Source organism: Microcebus murinus, chromosome 23 (genome assembly GCF_040939455.1).
Source record: "Microcebus murinus isolate Inina chromosome 23, M.murinus_Inina_mat1.0, whole genome shotgun sequence".
Taxonomy (NCBI): Eukaryota; Metazoa; Chordata; class Mammalia; order Primates; family Cheirogaleidae; genus Microcebus; species Microcebus murinus.
In genome coordinates, this window is record NC_134126.1 from 23001330 (window position 1) to 23024310 (window position 22981).

Below are 22981 nucleotides of genomic sequence, written 5' to 3' on the forward strand. Positions count from 1 at the left end.
CAGGAGGAGGTTCTGAGACCTCAAGGAACCTTCAAGGAGGCCCAGTTGCTCTCCTGTGTTCATCACCATCCCGACAGTCAACACTCCTAAGTACAAAGGGGAGTAAGACCGGCTGTGAATACACGGGAGGGGGAGTGGAGTCGTCTACCCAGAGCTGTCACGGTCCCAGGCTTGGCCCCTTTAAGACATCGAAACTCTGAACATTGTACCAGCGGCCTCGCGGCCTCCTCTTGGCGCGCTTACGTCACCCTTCGGGGAAGCGGCTGACGTCAGCGCGTTCTTGGCGACGGGGGCGGGGCAGCTGACTCACCCGACCGCGCCCCTTGCCCCCGGCCCCGCCCCCGCCCGGCCGCGCGCACGTGAGCGCGCCGCGCTGCGTGCTAATTTTAGCTCGCGCGGCGTCCTCGGGGTCTCGCGAGGTAAAGACCGGCCGAGGGGGCGAGGCGGGCGGCGAGCGTCGGTCTGCTCTTCCCCTTCGTTCCCCGCCGTGGGTCCTCCTCGAGGACGGGGCCCCGCACGAGGGTTGGGGGCCCCGCAGGGCGACTCGAGGCCGGGCCGGAGGGTGTCCTCCGCGTGGCCGCGCACCCCTCACCCGGCCCTGCTCAGGGTGGGCGCCCAGGTGTCTTCCTGGACGGCGACCCCGGGCCTGTCGTGGGCAGGCAGGGTTCTGGAAAGTTCCCTGGTGGACGGGGTGAGGTGTGGGGCTCGGGCCGGCAGCGTGGACAGAGCCCGCCCGGGCGTCGGTGACCAACGCCGCTGCCACAAAACCCAGGTGCTGCGCCTGAGCCCTGCGTACCGGGGTGACCGTCCAGGAACCAGATAAAAGCTGCTTTTTTTAAAGCAGGCGGTGCCAGGCACCTTGTGAAATCGACACTCTGGGTCCTTGGTGAAAGTCGGGGTCCTGGAAGGAAGCTCTGTCAGCGAAAAGTGAACCGCAATTTTCACTTTGCAGGGCGAGCTGCCGTGTCACAGTGACCCGCTTTCTGTCGGTGTGGTGTCCTCAGGTTTCGCAGGGTTTGTTTCCCTAGGCAGGTATGAAAAAGCAATGTTCGTACAGCCTTGGACCTCATGAGATGATGTTGAAAATCACGATATATTAAATATAATGACAAACTGGGCAGGTTAAATGGTAGTATGGGAACATTTCCCAATGGTTGGGTCAACTTTTTCTATTTCAAGTTTTTGAAGGCTATACCCTTAAAAGAAAACTTAGTCTATGCCCTTTTCTTAGGGAAGAATGGTGGGAGGTTAGTTGTGGAATGAAGAAGGTAGCTTTGGGGATTGTGACATGAATGAATGACAGGAATTGGCAAGTATAATTTTCAGTTGTTTTTCCAGAAATACCACATTGGCCTTTGTAAATCGGAAATCTTTCAGATGTGGCTATGGAACTTGCAAGCTCTTTAGGGTTTTATATCCACCTTAAAACCGTTTTTATAGGCCTGACAGCTACTAACAATCTAATATTTGTAACAAATGCATCCACGAGTACGCATAGTGTTTTATGTTGCTTATATAGCAACAGAGGTCTCTTCTAATTTTGCACAGGTGCAACCAAATTTTCCTCAGTGTAATTTTGGGGAGGCCCTTAAATTGAACAGGTGTGAACGATGATGGATCATGTTCTCAAATTGAGCTGGTTTCCCATTGTGTGTGTATATGATGTATAAGAACCTTAAGATAAAAGTTCTCATGTTCAGAAATTAAAATTTTGGGGCTGGAAGCAGAGGTTTTGCTTGATAAATACTTAACCTTGGAATGGGCCACCTGCATGCTGTAGGTAGCCTGTTAGCATTTCTGCAAAGCCTTCCCTGCCCCCACCTGTACCTGTTTGCTTTGAACACACTTCTGTTATTCAGTTATTGGTCACTGTTGGGAATCCCGTTTGCATACATATTTTCTTCCCCCACTATACTAAGCTCTTGGGAGTGTGGATTAGTATCTGTCTTTGTATCTCTTCCATCTAGAATAGCTTATGTAGTAAGAGCTACATTTTTTGTGGTGTTTTGTTTCATTGAATAGATGTGGGTTTCCAGAACCAGATTGACATTTTGGAAATGGAAAGTTTTTGTTTTTAAATAATTGAGAGGGATTGCACTGCAGATCTAGGTTGCTACTAGGGGATACAGTATTCTTTTTAATGCCCTTCTAACCCTTTTCCAGCTCCTACCACCACCATCCATGAGGCAGGAACAAAGTAAAATAAAACCAACAACCAAACTCTAAATTATTCTGGGATCTAATAGTACCGTGTACTTTTAGATTCAAGATGGTGGGGCTTTGTCTAGCTCTCCAGGCCATAACTATCATCCACACACTGGCATTGTTAGATTCTTGTCTCAGAGGAGTTGGCTAATCTTCATAATCTTTTAAAATAGAAATTTCAGTACCTCTGCTGCTTCTGTGAATAGTTAAGACTAGTTGCTAAATGGGTGTTTACATTGGAAATAGAATCAATTTCTACGCAATCATGGCCTACTCTGAGATTTAAGAGTATAAAATGAAGAGATGTTATTTATTTTTTTCCATAGTCATTATTGTTAAAGAGAGGGAGATCTTTATAGTAAAACTATACTAGCCAGAACTCTAAGCAGACTGGAGTTGTTGTCACACTCAATTTTATGAAAGACTAATGACAGCATAGTAAGTTGCTATCAGAGATTTCGTTTTGAAAATATGTTACAGTGATTACTAATGTTTTTTTCAATGATAACCCAGCATTCTGCAAAATCCTATATCAGAAGACTTAAGGCACATCCACTATGTTTAATTAATTAAGTCAAGAAAGTAGAGGTGTGTGTTTGAAAGATTTTAACACAATTCTAATTAGGGTTTTAGAATGTGGTCCAGCTAAAATTTCTCATACAGAGTTACATGAGGGAAAAAACAGGTAGTGGCTTTCATAGAAATGGAAGACTACAAGGAAAGAAGAAACAAAGGACACTTTGCTGTTGGCTAGGGTAAACTTTGACAATTCTTACTCACTTTGATACCACCCTTATCACCAAGAATACATCTTTAGGCCCTGTTTCAATTTGGATTTGGATTTTTTTTACCCTCAAAGTAGAGCCTTCTATAATAACAACAACAATGTTCATTTATTGAGCACTGTGTGCTGGGCCCTGTGCTCAATACTTTATGTACTTCAATCAATCCCTGTTACAATCTTATGCTAAATGAACTATTTCCATTTTATAGGCTCAAGGAGGTTAAGGTACTTGGTTAAGGTCACACTGCTACTAAGAAACAGAACCATGATTTGAACCCACATTATATTAGTGTTCTCCAGAGAAACAAAACCAATAGGATATATAGGCATAGCTCACTTTATTGTGCTTTGCTTTTATTGCACTTTGCAAATATTCCTTTTCTTTTTTTTTTTTTTAACAAATTGAGCAAGCCTATTGGTAGCATTTTTCCAACAGCATGTGCTCACTTTGTATTGCTGTATCAGCATGTTTTAGCAATAAAGTATTTTTAAAGTAAGGTATGTATTAATACATTTTTTTAGACATAACGCTATTGCACACTTGATAGACTATAGTGTAAACATAACTTTTATATGCACTAGGAAACCAAAAAATTTGTGTGAATCACTATTGTGATAGTTTATTGCAGTGGTCTGGAACCTAACCCACGATATAACTGAGGTGTGCTTATGTGTGTATGTGTGATTATATATATGATTTATTATAAGGAATTGACTCATGCAATTATGGAGGGTAGCAAGTCCCCAGATCAGGATCAGTAGGCAAGTTTGAGACCCAGGAGAGCTGATGGTATACTTCTAGTCTAAGTCCAAAGGCAGGAAGAGCTAGTGTCCCAGTTTGAAGGTAGTCAGACCGGAAGAATTCTTACTCTGGGGAGGATTAACATTTTTATACTATTCAGACCTTTAGCTGATTGGATGAAGCCCATCTACATTATGGAGTGCATTCTGCTTTACTCATTCTACCAATTTACATGTTAATCTCATTGAAAAACATCCTCACAGAAATACCAGAATAATGTTTGACCAAATATCTGGGCACCGCATGGTCCAGTCAAGTTTGACACTCAGCCTTATTAACTGTCACACAGATCAATCTGAGTTTCAAAGCTGTTGGCCTTAAACTTATGGCACAGTGTCTCCTTCCATTCCTTCCACTTTAGGAGTCACAAAGTAGTTTTAACCCCAAGTCTTTTATTTCCTTACTTGGAACATCTGTCAAAGCTCATCCCACTTATATCTGAAGAGCACAGTTAATTATTGCAGGTGTTTAAGTATCAGCAACTAACTCAGAATTTCCTTCCACAGTAGCACAAACAATATAGCCATTTCATTCCCGAGAATAACTTCCCAGTTATATATATAACTCTCTAGTTATACTCCAGACTTTCTTTTTATTCATGTAGCCCTTTGAACAAATTCCTTCCATACCAGCAAATCTCACCTGACTCCTTGTTCCAGTCCTCTCTATTGACCTCCTTGAAGGGCACCAAGCCCTGATGATAGAGTCCAGTGAGCCCATGAGATTCCTTTCTTTCAACTGCCTCCTTAGGTCCAAACTTTCTTATTGCTTGCTCCTCACTTACTTCTGCCATCATTCTTGCTGTCATTTTAAAATTCTAACCTCTCAACCCCCTGTGCCCCAAGAGAGGCAACTGCCAGTATAAGGACTTCACGTGGTTGAGTTCAGAATTGTGCACTCAACATCCTAGAGATTGCTTGTTTTAAAATACTATCATGATCTATTTGGTTTTTTTAAAATAAATAATAGTTTATTAAATATATTTACTTGATTGCAATTTTGGAAAAAATAAAAGTTATTAGAATAATTTTTACCTAGTTGGCACTGTTCTGTTACACAATGTTATGTAGGTGGGTGTCATGAGTATCATAATACCACTTTCTTTAGCATTTTTTCATGAAGAGCCTCTGAGCATTTCTTCGTAGCAGGAAGTTAGTTCTTTAACATCCAGAACAAAGTCATTCTCAATTTAGTAATGCTTTGAATATTTTCTCTTCTTTTCCAATTTTTAATGCTATTTTTTGTTGTTGTATATTATTAAAGATAAAAACATCAAGTAGCATTTTAAAAACATGTTGATAGACAAAATCAAATTTTATTAATATTCAAAAGATGTGGTGGAGCCTGTCTAGCTTTTAAAAATGAAAATTTTAACATGGATTTTGGAAGATGGGCTTCATTGGGGGAGGGCAATTGTTACAGATAGTTAATCACATATGACATTGTCATTTAAGGTATTTTTCATCCTTCTAAAAGTTAATTTACCAAGCACAACACTTGAAGGGTATTTTTTCTTAAAACCACAAATAAAAATACATTTCAGTCTTCTTCCACATTAGAAAAGAAATCAGGCATGTATTTTTTTGATTGACAAATGACATCTGCCACAATTACATTGCTTTAATCAAGGCAAGAGAGATCTTCCTGTTATACAGTACATTTGTTCCAGGGTTTTTAAGGCTTGGAATTACATTATCCCTTCTAATTTAAATTGGGTTGGTTGTCTTTGGTGTATGTGATGGAATATTAATAAAAACAGGATAGTAAAGTAAGGATGCATGAAAATCTAAGTTGAGAAGATTCATATATAATTTGTTACTGTATTTAATTCCCTCTTCCTGTGTTCTTAATAGTCTTTATTTTTTTAATCCAGTTCAGTGAACATAATTTTTTTTCTTTTGCCTTTTTTAGAAGCCGAGCTACAATAATGTTTTAGGAAGCAAGGGAATCTATCATCAAGTAATGAAGCTAGCTAGTAATTCTTTGTCTTTAAGCTATTAAATATAGAGTTTTGGGTATATATTGTAAACAGCATTATGGTAATAGTCTGGAAGTTTAAATCATAATTTTTAACAGCCTTAGAGTATTATTTTCTGTTTGAGATATTTTTAAATATAACATTGCCTCAGCAACATGTGGTTATAATAAATATTTTGCAATCAAAATAATTTTAAAAATACCTCAAATATTTTTAAATCCTGTTTAAAAGTATTGATATTGATAAATTGGGTTATATAATATAAATTGCTTTATTAGCTCTATAAATAAATACAATTACTAGACCTCTGCCACTCCTGAAAATAAAATTTGGTTTGCCCCTACATTGTATATTTTTAATTTTATTTTTATTTTATAGCTGAGTAAGATTTCAGGCTTTTTTTTTTAAGTCAGGTTTAGTCAGGTATAATTACATGCAGTAAAATTTACCCTTTTAGGTGTAAAAGTTCTGTGAATTCTGACAAACACAGGTCTATAATCATTACCACAATCAAGACAAAACATTTCCATTACCCCAGGAAGTTACCTTGTACTCCTTTGCAGTCAATCCCATTCCTAAAAATAAAATTTAAAATACAATTAATGAAAATAAAACTTTTATACACTGGCATTGGGCCATTGTTGTTTTAAGTTGGATTATAACTTTAATTAGTGGGAAAGAAAACATAATTGAAACAAACCTAAGATTTTGAATATATTACTCTAAAATGATTGAGTAGAAGTGTTAGAAACAAAATATAAAGAATTGATTTTTATTGTGTTTTATTCCATCTCCCTGTTGTATGTTTACCTTTCTTCATACCACATCCCATCCCCCAAATATTATGGTATGACTAAGTCCTTAAGACATTTTCTCTTGCTAGCTTGCATTTTAGTCTTTTCCTTGAATATTAAAAGTGGGATATTGTTTCTGCTCTCATGAAATAAACAACTTAAGGGCAACCGTATTATTTATCTTCATCTGTTTATTACCATCTCTTCTATACAAAAGAAGCCTAAATATTTGTTAAATGGATGAAATTTTCATTGGGATGGTTTTAAACTGCACAAAGAAGGATCTGAGAATGACTTGGATTTTCTCCTGTAAATGTTGAGAGTAAAAGCACTACTAGATTAAAACTTAAAATAGGTTCAAAACCTAGGTTTTAGAGTTGGATCTAAATTTTGACACCATCTTTTTCGTTTTGAAACTTCAGGCAAATTAATTCTCTGAGGATCAGTTTTGTATGTATAAAACTCCAATAAAAAATTGCATGTCCCATTAGAACTGCTGTGAAGAGGAATTTGAGATTAAAGTACTTGGCCCAGTTACTTGCTTACAGCAAACATTCGATAAATGATAGCTTCTGGTGTTAAATTATGATTAGAGTTTATAGAGCCTCTTACCTGTATTAAAAAAAAAACTTTAGACAAGTTAAATTTAGCAGAGTTTTTTTGAGCAAAGAATGATTCAAGAATTGGATAACCCTCAAAATCGGAACAGGTTCAGAGAACTCTGGCCTGCAAGTGGTCAGGCAGCATTTATGGATAGAAAATAGAAGTAAGATACAGAGACAGCTCAGTTGGTTTTAGCTTGGGCATTTGCCTCATTTGAACATGGTCTGATCACTTGGCCATCTGGAATTGACTGAAGCTCAGCTGCTGTGATTGGCTGAGACTCAGCTATTTGTTACAAAAGTATACTCCTAAATTAGGCTTTCAGTTAGTTTACTTACTAAGTACTCAAGTACAAAGGTGTCTTCAGGCCAAATTTAGTTTAACAATTCCCCCTCCTTGGGTCAACCTTCAGTGTTGAGAGATCGACCAAAACCTTGGGCATTGACACTACTCTCTGTCACCATCATAAGAATTTCATTTGGTCTTAGTATAGAATTCACAAGTCATAACATCACATCAGTTGAGTGATTCTTTATGTTCTTGCTGATTTAGTCAAGGTGAGATTATTCTATGCTTGATGGATGGCTGCATACAAACATTTCAGACTTGAGAGGATATGGCACACTGGGGGACTATCATGATTTCTATTAGGAGGATAATACTAAAAGAGCAAAGTTTACTCCTTAGCAGGAGCCCCTATGAACTAAACAAGTCAAATTTAGGAGATATAGGCAGTTCAACAATATTTTAGTCCAAATTGGTCATAGCCCTTGTGAAAAGTGTGATGGCAGTTAAGGACCATAGTTTGCTATAGAATGGTTTGATTTAAAGAAGTAACCAATTTTGTCATTAGCCTATTGACACAAGTCATAGTAATCTGGAGACCCACTAGAGGAACATAAAAACTTGAAAACCTTGGAAAAGCCAATCTTGCCATTGCCACTCAGGATTCCTGCAAACCAACTGTTAGCCGATTCCATAGACACATTAGGTGTTCCTTTCCCTTGAGAAATCTCCTTAATTTATTTGGTGTCTAAAGAAACAATGGTATCTCATAAAAAAAAAAATAAAGCATCACAAAAACCGAAACAAAACACCAAAAAGAAACAACAATATCAACTACCCTTTTAGTTAAGCTTTCTATAGTGGCAAAAAATCAGGGGAGAAATATGTACACCATTCAGTTTTGTTCAATAGCATACATAAGCCCACAGTTTGAGCAAAAGGGAAATCAAAAGCGGCTGGATGTTTCAGCAAATGTTTTTATTAAACATGTATGTTATCCACCTTTTGGATAACAAAAGGTGTGAACCACTGGGAGGTCTGGTTGGCCACACAGGCCAAGATATTCCCCCAATTTATGGAATAGTTTAAAATTCCATACTACTGGTACTCCAGTACTGCCAAGAGTGAACCCTCAGGAATCCCACTGGAATCCTTCTTCAGTGGAAACTAGCTTATCTTCATAAGCCCAACCATTGCTCTGTGTTTTTTGTTTGTTTGTGGGGTTTATTTTTTGGTACGGCATAAGCCTTAGCTAAAGGCACCCACAGATTATGGTCTCATGGGTTTCCCCATAAGGGGATGGAAGGCATTAAGACAGCAGGAAATAGGGGAAAAGGGAAAAAGACAATGCATTCATGATGTCAGAGAAATCTTGATCCACAAACTTGGGAAAGCTGTCCTTGTCTAGGAAGCTGTCTGCTTTTGGGGAAAAACTTCCTGGGTCAACTTTACCTTAATTTCTCCACCACATGTAGTCTAGGAGCCTGGAGGGGCCCTTCTGATTTGAGAGCAGTGGATCCAAGACTTGAGACCCTGAAGTTTTACTGCATAGAGAAACTTGGTGTGGTCTGTTCCAAGAGAGTTCAAGGGCTGATTTTTCAAGTCTTTCTCTGTTGTTGATTCCAAAATACCCAATCTCTGGTTTCTAGATCACGAAGGGTTTGGTCGTCTCAGTCGGTGGATCATGAAAAGCTTCGTTTGCCTGGTGAAATTACACTTCAGCATAATGCATTAAAGCAGGGGTCCTCACACTTTTTAAACAGAGGGCCAGTTCACTGTCCCTCAGACTGTTGGAGGGCCGGACTATAGTTTTAAAAAAACTATGAACAAATTCCTATGCACACTGCACATATCTTATTTTGAAGTAAAAAAACGCAAATGGGCAAAAACACCCACATGTGGCCCACGGGCCGTAGTTTGAGGACGCCTCCATTAAAGCCTGGGAACGTTTGCTCATATCAGAGTTTAGGAGAGTAAGAGCTACATGAGGTTTTATTATTGAGAACATAGGCCTTCCAGTGACTGTTTCATAAAGGTTCAACTTACGTTTCCCACTAGGGGTGGATCTAATTGCCATCAAGGCCAGCAGCAAGGCTATCCAATCTATTCAGTTAACTTTGCCAATTTCAGTTTTTAAGATGCCATTTGTCCTTTCAGCCTTTCCAGAAGACTGAGGGTGATAGGGATGATGGTAATGCTGTTGTGTTTGTAATACATTGTCTAATTGTTTTCCAGTAAAATGGATATCTCCATCACTGGAGATTTCTCTAGGAATGTAACATAAAAGAAACACATTTTTAAACAACATTTTAGCTACTGTTATAGTATTGGCCTTCCTGCATGGAAAGCTTCTATTCAACCAGGGAACATGGACTATTTCAGGAACATATTCAGATCCTGTTGAAGGCAGTAATTGAATGACTCCCCTCTGTAAATGTTCAAATGGTCCATTGAGTAGCAGAAATGTACTACTTGGAGTTTTTAATGTCTTTCCAGAATCATGGGTTTGACAAACCAAATATTGGTTATAAACCATTTTAGCAATTTTAGAAGTCACCATACCAAGATTTTTCCATAATTGGTATCATTTTGTACACTCCATGTTGAGTTCTGGGGTGCAGACGTTTTAATAATGGAAGATTTAAGGTCTCATGAAGGACCAGGCAGTGTCTAGCTTGTTCAGGTTCTCCATGATCCATGCTTAACATTGGATATACAACCTCTTAAATATCAATTTTGTTTCTGTAATTCAGGTGCACAACACTGGCTTTTATTTGCTTGCTTGTTTTTAGACACAGGGACTTGCTTTGTTGCCCAGGCTGAAGTACATGGAGTACAGTGACATGATCATAGCTAACTGTAACCTATAACTCAATTCCTGGGCTCAAGTGATCCTCCTGCCTCATCCTCCTGAGTAGCTGGACTACAGGAGCACGCCACCATGCCTGGCTAATGTTTTTCATTCCAAAATTTTTTCAGAGAATGGAGTCTTGCTGTGTTGCCCAGGCTGGTCTTGAACTCCTGGCCTCAAGTAATCCTTCCACCTCAGGCTTCCAAGTAGCTACAATCACAGGCATGAGCCACCATACCCAGCCAGTTTAATAACTTTTTATAAGAAGAGGTATCCTTTTGAGATGCTCCAAGGGCCTATTGGGAAAATTCCAAAGTTAACTTGAGGTCAAGAAAAAGAATTAATTTAGAATTTGATTTTGGGAAGTTTGTCAAAAATATCAAAAGTTTTAAAACCTTTGATCAAAATAGGATCATAAGTCACTGTGAACAATAGTCATTCATTTAACCAAAGTGATAACTACAAGACTTCAAAGGCAAATACAGGTTACATGGTTGTAGATAAACCTTAGCTCTTTTAATAGAGATGACTTGTTTTTTTTTAAGTGATCAAAAACCTAATAAAGACAACATGAAGCACAGGTAATTATCTTGGTAAAACACGGAATTTTTATTTCCTAGGTCAATTACCTAAAAGGTAAAGAAAAATCTTTCCCAATTTCCTAATAAGAGCAGAGGCTAATACTCCAAGAAAACCTTATTGTTTTAACAGAGAGGACCAAACTCTAGTTTTGTATCAGTGTACTTTTGATATTAATACTCAATTTTTACAAAAACTTATAAATAATTTCCTTATAATCTTAGCCAGCTTGATAGCACATAAAAATCCTTTCATAGGATTCACCTTCCACAAACCTACAACCTTCTTGTATCTCTTCAGTTATTTGTCCTGTACTTTTCCTCTTTCTCATTTTGGAACAAACTGTCATTCTATTATACTTTAGTACAAAAATTATTCTCTTTTTCCTGTAACAAAAACACATCTTCCATACTTTATACATTCATTTACCAAAAACATGTCTTATTTTCCTTTCATATGGAGTTGTCTTCCTCACCATTTCTAGTTTTCATTACCATATATTCATTAGAATTTTTGACTCTTAGTAACCCTAATTTTTAATGAAAACCCAGGAGGTAAAGCAATTTTAAGCTGTCATACACCAACATTTTATGAGTATATGTTTCATAATTTATAGAAACATACTTTCTCATAGAATGATTTCTTCATGTTTACTGACAAACTGAAATATATTTAGCTTCTCTATGTCATGTAGGTATATATACTTTTAAGCTTAGTAATTAATGTTTCAGTATTTTGACTTACTTAGAAATGACTCAGACATAAATATCTATTGCTTAATTTAACATAATTTTAAAATTTAAATTACTTAAAAAGATTTTTGAAAATGTGACAAGTTCATTTATGAACTTTTATGCAATTTACATTCATGTAATTTACTTGTTCTTAACAATTATGCTTGAATTGCTCATTAAACAAAATTAGCCATTGTGGGGGGCCAAGGGAAAACTTCTCTTTGCTCTCTGAAGCTTCACTGAAGATCAACTTGCAAAAGGCAGATTAATAGGAGAAACAAACGTACAAATTTATTAGTGTGCACAGGGAGAAAATCAGAATGATTACCCCACCACACAATGGTGTACAGGTGGTTACATACCCCTCTTCTTAGGGGAAAGGGAGATAGGGGAAGTGTGGATTATTTTAGGGGGTAGTAAATGGTTTTTAGGGGAATTCACGGGGCTTGAAGAATATACACTGGCCTAGTACCACCAAGTCTGTTGGGCTCACAGAATGGATAATGGTTTATGACAAAAGTCTATCCAGGTGTGTTGACAGACTTCAGTCTTCTTGTGATATGAGTTCAGTTAATGAAAACACAGGAAGGGGACCAGAGATGATTGTTTTTTTCTTTTACAAGTTTGGATTTTAGGCAGATAAGGGAACTTCGAGAACAACTTCATCCCATGCTTTGGGAAGGAGAGGATTGAGAGATTGGGGGTGTGGGTGGAGTGTCAGACCTTGAGAGACTTCTTGTTCAATTCAGCATGTCAAAGTGCCATGCTTGGTGATACCAGTTTCTGAGCCCAAACACCATTGAAGGAGTTCAGGAAATGCCAAAATATGTATATTAGTATGCATATTTTTGGTACATCAATTACTTTGAGCTAAAGGCACTTGAAAAATAGCATTCTTTCCCCAGAAAACATTTACTCTGAGAACTAGACTAGACTAGACTAGACTAGACTAGACTAGACTAGACTAGAAAATCCCACAGTAGTCCGGTAGCATTCGTGGTAATGTTTTTATTCTGAAATAAATGACCATATATTAAATGAAGATTCAATGAAACAATATTTCCTCACAGTTAAATCTACATTTAGCATTGCTGTCAAAATATATCTAACCAGTTCTTTCATTTTTCATAAGTATTATTAATTTTTAGCTCTTTTTAAAAGTAGAAAAAAGTCTTTCTCAGACTTGATATGATTTATAAACAATGATCTCTGAAATACTGACTGATGTATTCCTATAAATAGAACTATCATAAATTTAGAAGTAATTTTTATAAGTGAGAATATATCACAGATGTTGAGTTTTTTCTTCATAAAAGTTTTCCCAAATTTAGCAAACTTTTACTTTAGAAAAATATAGACAGTAAGAATATTGTATAATTTTCAGTTATTTGAATCTTGTATTTTCTGTATTCAGAAGTTCTGTACTATATTAAAAAAAAAAAAAAAAGGCCGGGCGCAGTGGCTCACGCCTGTAATCCTAGCACTATGGGAGGCCGAGGCAGGCAGATTGAGGTCAGGAGTTCAAAACCAGCCTGAGCGAGACCCCATCTCTACTATAAATAGAAAGAAATTAATTGGCCAACTAATATACATAGAAAAAATCAGCCGGGCATGGTGGCGCATGCCTGTAGTCCCAGCTACTCGGGAGGCTGAGGCAGAAGGATCACTTGAGCCCAGGAGTCTGAGGTTGCTGTGAGCTAGGCTGACACCACAGCACTCACTCTAGCCTGGGCAACAAAGCGAGACTCTGTCTCAAAAAAAAAAAAAAAAAAAAAAAAAGAAAGAAACACTCAGATCAATAGAGAAACTAGTTAACTTGTATGTAAGGATAACTCTGTAGCCATAGGATCTAAATAACTAAAAATTGTGATTCATTGCTTTCCACAATCCTGTCAATATTCAAAAGCATATACTGGGCCCGGTGCAGTGACTCACGCTTGTAATACCAGCACTTTGAGAGGCAAAAAGAAAAGTCTTTAAACTTTTCTTTTAACTTCAATGTTAGTATATGCTGCTGCTGCTGCTTTTAGAGACAGGGTCTCACTCTGTCAAGTGATCCTCCTGCCTTGAAGTGCGAAGCACAAACCACCCTTCTGTCTCAGCCTCCCTAGTGGCTAGGACTACAGGTGTGTGCCATTGCGTGTGGCTAATTTTCAAATTTTAGTTTTTATTGGGACTGGGTCTCACTATGTTGTCCAGGCTGGTCTCCAAGGGCCTCATGTGATCCTCCCACTTCGGCCTTCCAAAGTGCTGCAATTACAGGCATGAGCCACTGCCTTCAGCCTAGACTCTTGTATATATAGTTGTGTCAACTAATTATGGGGGAACCAGTAATATTCCTTGTTCACCTGACTTAAGTATTTCAGTGTTAAATTCATTCTGTGGATGGAATAGAAGTAAAATATCCGTAACCATTGTATCTTATTTGTTTATTTTTTGATGATCATAGCGGCTTTATTCACAATTGCTAAAAACTTGAAGCAACCAAGATTTCCTTCAATGGATTTGATAATGGATAATAGATAAACCAACTGTGTGACACATATCTAATGAAATATTATTGATAAAAAATTAGTTATCAAGCTAAAAAAAAGACATTGATTAATCTTAAATGCATAATGCTATGTGAAAAAAGGCCAATCTGGAAAAGTTACATAGTTTATGAGTCCAATGACATGATATTTTGGAAAAGGCAGATCCTAAAGATGGCAAACACTTCTGTGGTTACCAGGAGTTGTGTTGGGGAGTGTTGTATAGATTAAGAACAGGAACTTTCAGTGCAGTGAAATTATTCTATATAATACTATAATGGTGAATACAAGACATTCTTACACATTTCAGAAACTGGGAAAATGAAGAACTGGTCAAGTGCAATGCTTTTTAAAATGTTTTGCTTTCAGGCTGTAGTCTCAGCTACTGGGGAGGCTGAGTGAGACCCTGTCTCAAAAAAAAATTTTTTTGTTGTTGTTCTGCTTTCTGAAAACTAACTGTCCAATTAAACTGTAATATTAGCATGTGACACTATAACTGCTTATTGCCCCTACTTACTTATCTCTTCCCCTGGACTATGAGACCCCCAAGTGAGAAATTATATCTTTTCATATTTGAGTCCTTAGTGCTTAGGAAACATGGAAAATACACAGTAAATTCTTGTTGAGTGAACATGAATGACTAGCAAATAGATACAAAAGGTGAGTTATAATCACCTGTATTTTGAAATAAATCAAATAAGTTTCTCTGCTCTTATTCGCTATCCTACAATCTCTTTTTTATACCCAATAAGCCTGGTCTGTTTTTGTCTCTATACGTGTGTGTGTGTGTGTGTGTGTGTGATGTGAATGTTTCAATGTAACACTGCCTTTCCACACTCACCTTCTTTTCTACCCCTCCAGTCTTGAATCAGAGGGACAGCCATAATTTGAGGGACAGCCATCATTTTCCCACTCCTTTTATAAAGGAAGTGTCTTTACATACTTTAGATGTCCATTAAACATTTTTTCTAGGTGAAGATACGTGATTCCTTTGTATTGGATGTATAATTTCATAGAATTATTAGAGGGAAAAGATAAACATAAAGTCATTTTTAAAAAGAAGCATCGGCATGGGATGGAGCAAACATCAGACGACTAGAAATACTTTATGGGAGGAGGTGCCGTAGTACAACCCGACCCCTGATTTGGGAGATCTAGAGTCTGGTTAGTACTGGGGCTCCCCTGACTAACTGCGAGACCTAGACTAGTCCCTGGGCTTCTAGTTTGTTTCCTCATCTGTAAAATCAAGAGGCTCAGTGACCTTTAAGATTCCTTCCAATTCTATGGTTCTATGCTTTGAATGGCTTTTAAATAACAAAAATTGCCAACATTTAGGCCTTAAGCTCCCCCCCCCCCGTGTTTTGCTCCATTGTGCTTTCACTAGATCATTATGACGCATACACGAGTTTTTTAGAATTTCTATTTTTCAGATGGGAGGCTAAGCGGGTGACTGTGGGTCATGTGATGGATTGCCTAACCTCGTCTTAGGCAGTGCTCTTGGATCATCACATGTTTGGAAAGAAAACAGGCTCATCTCTTCAGGACAAAAGAGCTTATTCTCCATGGCTGTGATGTTGGCTCAATCTGTTATTCTCGTAACTTTTTCAGATGAAATTGAGTAATCTCACTTTTCACATTTTCCCCTTCCCTCTCTCTCTTATACACAAACAAACCAATGTTGTTGTTGTTGTTTTAGAACAACTGCAATGTAAAAAAAAAAAAAATCACTATTCATTCTTCCTGGTATTCCAGGCTCCTAACATAATTCCTTTTAGCCTCCATAAGTTACTCCCAGCCTTTGTTCTATTTCCAGCGTTAGAGCATTCTTCTGGGTTCCTGATGTTGGTCCACCTCTCCTCTCCCCTGAACACTGGATCTCCACTCCTTCCATCAGCATTTTAAAGGCTTTGAGGGATGGACTCCTACATAGAGCACAGAGACACCAAACGTTGTACAACTACAGATAAATCCTGGCTTTTCAAATAGAAAAATGCATGTATGTATAAATTTAGACAGTGCAAAAGTCAGGCTTCTTTCCATCCAGACCCTGAGTCCTTCTCAGAAGTAATACTTTGAGTTTTGACATAACTTATATTTTAAATATAAACCAGACATTATCTTTGGTTTGACTTCCCTTCTCCAAATGAAAACGAAAAGCTTGTTTCTTTTGAGCAGTATATACAACCTGATTTATTACCATCATTTAACACCATGACATGCTCTATTTTAAGTTTTAAGATAAGTAATAGATAGTAAGTCAGAATTATATTAGAAACAAAAAAGGATTAAAGGTGCACCAAACTGAAAGCAAAGAATTGGTTTTGGTACACGTTCTACCCCTTGAATCAAGCAGTCTACAAGAGCCACCCACACAGAAATTCTGTGCTCCGGTGACTTTCTGTATCCACATCTACATGTGCATAATGAAATCCACCAGCATCACAATACAAATCCATATGACTCTTTTATTAAAGGAAGAAAACTAACATTTTTTGAGAGGCTAAATATGCCCAATATCTAATGCTAATAATAATATATAATTATCTCATTTAATTTTTAAGAACTTTAGAAGATCAGCCTGTTCTATGTGTGATGATATAGAAATATCTTCAAAATAAATCCTATAAAAAAAGATAAGATACAGATGAGCATGATGACATTGGTTAATGTAAAAATAAAAGTAGGTCCTTGCACATGCCTAGGAAAATTCTAGAAAGCATATTAACATAATACTAACAGTGGTTAACTCTGATAAATATTACTGGGGGTTGGGAATAAAGAAAAAGAATTTTAGTTTTCATTTTATATTCTTTTGCACTTAAAAAAAAAAAACTAAACTCCAGGGCAGGTACTGTCTTATTCTTGTGTCTGCTTTAGGAGAAAGGAAACAAGAGGAGACTTTGAAGATCTAAGAAAGTCAGTATTTGTAGTAGTGTATTTTATTTTATTGTTTTCTTCATCTGTGAAGAAAATGATATAAAGTATAAGAAAAGACATTTGCCTAAGTATAGATAAACTCATAAGATTTTCTTTTACAGGGATAAGAGGGGAGATCCTAAGTTGTCTTTGCTCTACCTTTGGAATATTTTTTTTTCTGCGACAGTCTCACTCTGTTGCCTGGTGTCACCCTAGCTCACTGCAACCTCAAACTTCTGAGCTCAAGCAATCCTCCTACCTTAGCCTCTTGAGTAGCTGGGACTACAGGCGGGCACCACCATCCCTGACTAATTTTTCTATTTTCAGTTGCCCAGCTAATTTTTCTTTCTATTTTTAGTAGAGACAGGGTCTTGCTCTTGCTTAGGCTGGCCTCAAACTCCTTAGGTTAAGCAATCCTCCCACCTTGGCCTAGAGTGCTAGGATTATAGCCATGAGCCACAGCACCCTGCCTCTGCCTTTGGAATCTAACTGCCAATTTTTTGGCAAATGTAGCTCAGAGATAAATGGAGGTGAAGCACAACAAAGACTTGCATATGCAATATGAAGCAATTTCAGTATGTGTTGCTTAATGACAGGGACACATTATGAGAAATGCATTGTTAGGTGATTTTGTTATGTGAACATCAATGTGCACTTATATGAACCTAAATGGTGTAGCCTACTACACACTAAGCTGTATGGTATAGCTTATTAGTCCTAGGCTGCAAACCTGTACAGCACGTGCCTGTACTTGGTACTGTAGGCAACTGCAACACAATGGTCAGTCTTTGGGTATGCAGACATATCTAAACATAGAAAAGGCATAGTAAAAATAAGGCATTTTGGCAGGGTGTGGTGGCTCACGCCTGTAATCCTAGCACTCTGGGAGGCTGAGGCGGGCAGATTGCTTGAGGTCAGGAGTTCGAAACCAGCCTGAGCAAGAGTGAGACCCCATCTCTACTATAAATAGAAAGAAATTAATTGGCCATCTAATATATATAGAAAAAATTAGCCGGGCATGGTGGTGCATGCCTGTAGTCCCAGCTACTCAGGAGGCTGAGGCAGGAGGAATGCTTGAGCCCAGGAGTTTGAGGTTGCTGTGAGCTAGGCTGATGCCACGGCACTCGCTCTAGTCTGGGCAACAAAGTGAGACTCTGTCTCTAAATAAATAAATAAAAAATAAATAAATAAATAAATAAATAAATAAATAAAAAAGCATTTTAATCTCATGGGACCATGGTTTGTAATTGACCAAAATGTCATTATACTGCACATGACTATACAGTGATTCAGTTCTTGTTGCTCAATGTAAGATTCACTCATGTCTTCATTCTTTGCTTTGGTGTGTAAAATATGTTTTACATTTGGATAAAATGCCCTCAAGTATAAGAATGTGTCTGAACACCTACATGGTGCCTGTATCCCCAGACAACTGTAAAACGCAAAGATAATCCAAATAGAGAGTTGGCTGAAAGACCTGCTATGTGATATTTGCAGGTTTCGGTTCAAATGAAGTATCAGTATTACCCTTAGTCCCAGGCAAGACGAAGCCTCTGTCCTGGGTTTCAGAGGGCTCAGCAATCTCTCTCTCTCTCTCTCTCTCTCTCTCTCTCTCTCTCTCTCTCTCTCTCTCTCTCTCTCTCTCTCTCTCTCTCTCTCTCTCTCTCTCACACACTTATTAAAGAGCACATGGCACCTCTACCGTAGGATCTGCTGCTTAGCACTGACCTCATCTAGCCTGTGACTCTGAACTTCTGCTCCAGTGACTAACAAAGTTCAAGTCCTGGAGAAACGCTTCACTACATCTCTTGCTATAAGGTTTTTGTAAATTACACGGCGCCAGCAGCAGGGGCAGATGTTGTTTTGAGGTACTGGGAGGATTTGAGTGGCAGAAGCACTTGGTATAATAAAAGACAGCCGGGCGCGGTGGCTCACGCCTGTAATCCTAGCACTCTGGGAGGCCGAGGCGGTCGGATCACTCAAGGTCAGGAGTTTGAAACCAGTCTGAGCAAGAGCGAGACCCCATCTCTACTATAAATAGAAAGAAATTAATTGGCCAACTAATGTATATAGAAAAAATTAGCTGGGCATGGTGGCACATGCCTGTAGTCCCAGCTACTCGGGAGGCTGAGGCAGGAGGATCGCTTGAGCCCAGGAGTTTGAGGTTGCTGTGCGCTAGGCTGACGCCATGGCACTCACTCTAGCCTGGACAACAAAGCGAGACTCTGTCTCAAAAAAAAAAAAAGTAAAGACAGTTAACTTGTCAAATTCTCAGAAGCCACAAAGGCAATAGATTCTTGCATAAAGAGGTACCCTTCCCTAGGAGGTCACTTGCCAGAGGTCACACTGCTGGTGACTGGTGACATCAGCAGTAGGTCTAGGTCTCCTGCTCTCCATCTGGTATCCGTTTCATGTTCCCTGCTGCCAGGGCCCGTTTGCTGAACCATTTAGAGCCTGCATTCCTCATGGTAGGGATCCAGCACACTGGATAGAATGTGCTCTTGTTTTCCAAACAAAATAAAATTTATCTGATGTTGTGATGATAATTTCTGAGTTCCATTATTCTATGTACTGAAATCATACAAATAGTCGAGAATTCAACTAGAAGGGCATCAGTGGAGGCCAACAATTTTTCTTCATCTCTCTCTGCCCCACCTCCTGCATCTCAGCAAGATAATGTTCAAACCCCTCCAGCCCTCTTCTTTCCGTCACTGTTTAGCCCTCTTTTTTAAAAAAAAAAAAGAAAGAAAACCAAAACAAAAAGCCTGTATGGATTTTATAACCCTTTTTGATAAAACGGTTTAATACCTTATAGAGCTTAAATTAGAAAATTCTTTTTGAAGTCTAACCTAAAGGGCTCCAAAGGAAACCCCTTTCAAATAAGTATGTATGTATGAAAAGAATATAGGAAGACCAGAAAACTGTCAGTGAAAAACAACATGGAAACCATAAAAGGTAACTTCAATTGCTAAACACAGACCACATAAGGAACTGAAACACGAAGGAAAAGGCACCAATCTGGAACTTAGGTCAATTCCTCCCAGAAGAGGAATGAAGCATGGCAGAACTGAAGGCTCGGGCTGATAAAAGCAGAAAACCCCGAAGAGGAAATGCAAGTCAAATGACAAAAGACAAAGGGAAATTGAGAATTCTTTCTATAAAGAGCTAGAGGAAGAAAAAGGGCAATACTGCCTTATTAGGTGTGAGAGGAGGAGATGTACACTCGCCAGCCCAGTCAACACACGGATTCAGAGGGGGCCAGACAGCTCCAGGGTGTGTAAGGCTGGTGGCGGGCCCCCTTCTCTCCCTAGATCAGAAAAAGAAAAGGCTCACGAGACCAGACCCACCAAGCACAAAACTGCCAGGCCCCACTGAGAGGAACCACACCCAGAAGTCCACCTAGATAAGAAAGTTTTGGCTCCCGAATTCTGCAAATACTGACAGCCCCTCCTATTTCTCAATGACCACCGAAGGTCGCCCCAGCTCTTCCCACCAAAAGTCCCTAGCCCAGCCCAAAGGGTATAAAAGGCCGCACCCCCTTCAAACAGGGGCAAGACTTCTGGGGCCCCCCTCTCTTGGGGCCCCAGAACCTCATCCGGGAGCACTAAATAAAGCCACATGGTTTGGCCCCACTCTTTCTCTCTGTCTTTTTGCCGCCACCGAAAAACCTTACACAGGGGAACAAGTGGGCTGGCTGTGCCCTAGAAGGACATTGGAGGTAGTAATTGTGCCTTCCTAAAAGGTTGTCACGAAGAGTCAATCAGACAATGTTTATAAGGCACATAGCACAATGTCTGGTACCTAATAAATGCTGGATAAGTGGAAGCTGTTATTAATATCATTACAACTTATTAATCCAAAGTTTTAGTCTTTCTTTATGATATTGGTTATTATAGACATAGTAGGGTAGTTATAGGACCTTCAAATACACAGGTAACTGCCCTCCCAGTATACTGGATAAGGCCATTGTTTCTAATAATCTGTTTTAATCAAAACCCTTGACGATGGGCCACGAGTGGCAAATTTTACTATGTTGAATTTATAAACAGGGAACATAGCAGCTTAAGCAATTCCCAACAAGATACAGCAAATCAGTGGCTTAGCTGAACAACAGACCTGCCTCTCAGAGTTCTGTACTCTAGCCAGGAAGTCCTGCTAAGACAAAAATAGCTGTTTAGTTATTTTACATTCTTTCTTAAAATCTGTATCATCAAGTACAATCTAAGCAGTGATTTAGACTGATTTAATTTAGAAAAATCTACATTTGCCCTGTGATAGTAAATATTTCTTAACAGGCCATTTATATTTGCAAACTAAGGACAGCAAACATGGAAGGGACTGAAGCAGTTAATATTTAAAATATCTTCATATTGCCACAAATCATTCACAAGTTGATATCCTCATTAGAAAAATCTCATCTTCCACATTTATCACACTAAAAATTTGTTTTATTTGGCCTTATTTTCTGCCTCTCTGTAATACTAATATAAATACTAGTGATATTAATATTAATGGCCAATACTTATTCCTGCTTTCTTACCACACCTCTTCCCTCTCTCTCAGGTCTCCTGCTTTCGGTTCTAAGATAGCACATAGAAGAAGGATATAAATTGGTTAAGAGACTTCAGAGTGAGCATTTACCCATCCCCATACTATCGTCAGGATCAGAAATCCCAGACAGCCAGAGACGGAAAACATATAGATTAGGGGTTTGCAGTTCTAAAATTCAAGGCTCAGTAAAATTTCAAAAAAATTGGGGGAATTGGCAATGAGATGCCACCCTTTAATTTTGCCAAGTAAGGACATTTAAAACAACAATTGCTACAATATGCTGAAAGCATTCTTTTTTTTTTTTTTTTTTCCTGAGACAGAGACTCACTCTGTTGCCCGGGCTAGAGTGCCATGGCATCAGCCTAGCTCACAGCAACCTCAAACTCCTGGGCTCAAGCGATCCTCCTGCCTCAGCCTCCCGAGTAGCTGGGACTACGGGCATGCGCCACTATGCCCGGCTGATTTTTTCAATATATATTAGTTACCAATTAATTTCTTTCTATTTATAGTAGAGACGGGGTCTCGCTCTTGCTCAGGCTGGTTTCAAACTCCTGACCTCAAGAGATCCTCCCACCTCGGCTTCCCAGAGTGCTAGGATTATAGGCGTGAGCCACCACGCCCGACCTAAAAGCATTTTTTACTAAAAGAAAGAACATGTCTACTTTAAGAAACACTTGGTAGGAAAGACATCAGAGTAAAGGCAGTCCACAAGAAATAATAAATGATTATTTTTTTTCTTATTTTTTTTTCTTTCAGCATATTATGGGGGTACAAATGTTAAGGTTACATATATTGCCCTTGCTCCCCCTCCCCCTCGATAAATGATTATTTTAACACATGTCACATGTATGTGTGTGTGTTTACTAAATTAAAAAAAAATAGTTTTTCCTCATTTTGCCGGAGACTAGTGAAAATGGACTAGCCTAATTTTGTGGATTGCTCTTTGGGAGTTGCTCTAGAGACTTTGAAAGAATCCTTTTTGGGGCTAGATAAGTGTAAAAGCCAAAAACAAGCAGGTGACTTTTATTGAGGGGCTGCTCTACTTCCAAGCCCTGTGCTAAGTGCTTTGCTTGCCTGAGGAGTGAAGAACTCCTGGTAATGTTTGAGTAACGCAGCCTGCCCCTGCTTTTGTCTGATTCTAATGACTGTGAATACCAACGCAAAACAGCTCATCGGTGAGTTGATCCTTCCAAAAAACACAATCGCTCTATGAAATTTTGAAACTGCAATATAACAAAGGCATGAGCAGCCTTTTGGAGGCTGTTGCATTAGCATCTAACCATAGGATTCAATGTTCTTCTTTCACAAAGGGACAGAAAGTTGCCAGGTTTTTTGGCACAGGCTTCTGGGCCATGACAAAGCACTGCT

At 38.8% G+C, this 22981-nt stretch overlaps 1 long non-coding RNA gene across 1 annotated transcript in view; it reads left to right on the top strand.

Annotated features, from left to right (window-relative positions):
- The first annotated feature begins 361 nt into the window (after nucleotides 1-361).
- The window catches only part of LOC105880539 (uncharacterized), a 75675-nt gene continuing 53055 nt past the window's right edge, over nucleotides 362-22981 (top strand). The window contains exons 1-2 of the long non-coding RNA XR_012914552.1: nucleotides 362-419; nucleotides 953-1032. This is a non-coding gene — a long non-coding RNA (uncharacterized LOC105880539). The remainder of the gene's footprint in view (nucleotides 420-952; nucleotides 1033-22981) is intronic.